The sequence below is a fragment of the Halichoerus grypus genome, chromosome 11 (assembly GCF_964656455.1).
Source record: "Halichoerus grypus chromosome 11, mHalGry1.hap1.1, whole genome shotgun sequence".
In the NCBI taxonomy this organism is placed as follows: Eukaryota; Metazoa; Chordata; class Mammalia; order Carnivora; family Phocidae; genus Halichoerus; species Halichoerus grypus.
The window spans coordinates 49,242,818-49,245,840 of NC_135722.1; positions in this window are offsets into that span (position 1 = coordinate 49,242,818).

Here is a 3,023-nt window from a genome sequence, read left to right on the forward strand (position 1 = left end):
CAATAACAAGACCCTGCTGCCCTCAAGGAGCTCACTGTCTAGTGGACACAGTGATGCAAACAGTTATTGGAAGGCTATAATTGCATTAATTCAGGTTAGTACAGATATGGTGGGAGCACAGAGAAAGGAGCCTTTCTCTCTTCCTGGGGAGTCAGGGAATTCTCTGAATTATAGTAATGGCTACATCCTATGGAGTTTCCTATGCGCAGGCACTGCTCTAAGTCCTATTCCTACCACATGCATTTGCGGTAAGTACAATGATTTACCCCATTTTATAGATAAAGAACTAAGGCACAAACTTGTCCAAGGTCACACAGTTCGTAAATAGCAGTTAAATACTAACTGGATCTGGCCCTAGCATTCTTGCTCTTAGCCACTGCTTTAAACATTTCTGCTGATATTTAGTACATGAATAGGAGTTTTCTAGGGTATTTGGGCCAAAAGGATCTGTACCTGGGAGGAAAAGTTCAGGTTGTCCTAGGATTACTGAAGAAGGAGAGGAGCACTTGGGAGCTGGGGGGCAGTGGGTGGAGAGCCATGAAGGGGATGATTGGGAAAAAATGCCCTTGAGTGCCATTACATTCAAACTAATGGGATTTTTGGCTGACATATGCCTGTCCTGGGCACCAACTGTAAAAAAGATTGTTCATAAGATAAATCACAGATCCTTTAAGCTCAACACAGTTGAAGTCATTAAGTTCCTGCAAATCTTCTGTATTCTGTGTTGCTCACTGTCTATTAATCCAGGATGTATTGGGGGATATCATTGACTTATCTCTAGAAAAGTTCCTTTGTTGGTCTCCTAGGCCCCAGTCCAACATTATAGAAGCTTTCTGAACACATTTGGGGTCACCTGGCTGGTCTTTCCCTGAGACATTGGGAGAAGTGGCTCTGATATTACACCTGTGACCTTGTGGAACCGTATGCCAGAGCCTGCCCCCCAGGGGTGGGATGCCAGCCCTGTAGGGAGGCGAAGGTAGAGTGGGAGGAGGAGGGGGGCTCATTGGACCTTTCAGTTGCTTCTTGACTGGTATGGGAAATAGGGTAGGAGGGCTCTGTTTGGGAATTGACCCTGAATTTCTCACTTCTTTGACTAATGCAGCTACCACCACCATTTGCTATCGAATAGGGTTTCCAGAGATCAGCTTGTGTCCAGGTAGGCTTGTTCTGATTTTCTGCTTACAGTGATCAGTGAGCAACAACATGTAGCTGTAAATTCCCCATTTATACAATAGATTACAGATCAGAAAATCTTGGGTCCTAGTGGTGCCACTCAACACTGGATCCTCTTCTAGAAACCTCTTAAGGCAAACTCTCAGTTGGTCAAGTCTCAATTCCCAGTTGAGTATGAGACCCCTCTCTGACCACTAGTACCACAATAGCCCAGGCTTTACTTTCCCTCAGTTTCTGGAGGGATAGAGAGATTCTATAAGCCCAAGGTAAGATCAGGTGGCACTCCATATCCTGTGGAGATGTGGATGACATGAAACCACCACACCACTCTGTTTTCTAGGTCTTCTAGCTTCACTTCCTTCCTCCATCCAGTCCTTCCATGAGAATATCTTTAATAATCCATAAAGCTCTGGGGGTACTTGGGGACCCCAATACTAGGATAGTGGATATTCTGGCACTAAGGTTGTAAACTTGTGAGGGGAACTGTTCTCCCTATTATAATAGGATCTGGTAGAAATTAGGTTCTGGTAGGGGTATGGAATAGCTCAGATCTACTTTTTATCAGTTCTCCTGTAATATTGTCTGCTGTCCTTATCCATTTTCCCTTCCTCTGCAGTGGGGTCAGTCCTTTGGGTTGACTCTATCTTTGACCATAGATAGTGGTGACTCTAGTGTTCTCTTGCATGCTGAGGTCACAGTCCTTGTCTCCCAGGTGACACTGTAAGACAGAAAAATTGGGTTATGATGCTGAACACCCCCCCACCGCATGCCTTAACTTGTCCAATCATTCTTTTCCTTCAATGTAAGCCATGGAAGAGGCATTTTCTGACTAAGTCTCTCTGACCAATAGTGGCTAAGGAGACCATTGCTGGGTAGTCTTCCAAAGACTTTCCTTGCAGAAGATGAGTATTTCCCTCCAAAGGTTCTCTAGCATTTAGGAGGGGACTTTGGAACTGACTGCATTTGTTGGGGCCATCTTTGGAGAAATTAATTCCCTAAAGTTCTATTCTGAGGTAATAGGTAGCGCCTTTATCTTTTCCACCATTTACCTCCCTTCCTCTGAGTTCACATTGCATGGCTGAAACTCTTACAACCAAGAAAGTACTAACGTCATCCACGGAATCCAGCAAACATTATTAAGAACTCATTACATGCCAAACATAGTATTATGAATGGGGAAACAGCCTCTCTTATCATTACATTCACACAGCCACCGAGGCCCACTTCCTTCAGAGCTCATGTATCTGTTTCCTTTCATCTCCACTGGCAGATGTCCCACTGTATACCCCACAACCTTATTTTAGAATATTGCAGCAGTCTCACAACTGATACCCTTGTTTCTAATATACTTCATTGTGTTTTCTTTTTTCGTCATACCTTTATTTGAGAAGTGGGTACTATATATAAAAGTACAAAGAATAACAAATGCACATGTTATCAAGACATCCAGAACTGATCATTATTACCATTTTGTCCCACTTGCTTTCAGTTCCTTTTTAATCAAGGCAATAAAAGTTAAAGATAAAATTAAAGTCTCTTTTATCTCCTGTAATGTTTCATTCTCACCTTAGGGACAGTAATTATCATGAATTTGGTGTATCTTTCTAATTCAGTTTTTACTGCTTTTGCTGGTTGGTGCTTTTAAACATTTACATAAATTATTTCGTACTGTATACAGGAAATTATGTTTTGAGTTCTGTTTAAGCAGATATACAGATCTTTATCATTCCTTTACATTTCTACATAGTTTTATAGCATATGGTTATGCCAAATATTATTTATTTTATTTATTGGTGGACTTACTGTTTCTGGCTATTTTGCTATATATATTGCTATTTAATATTTTTGTA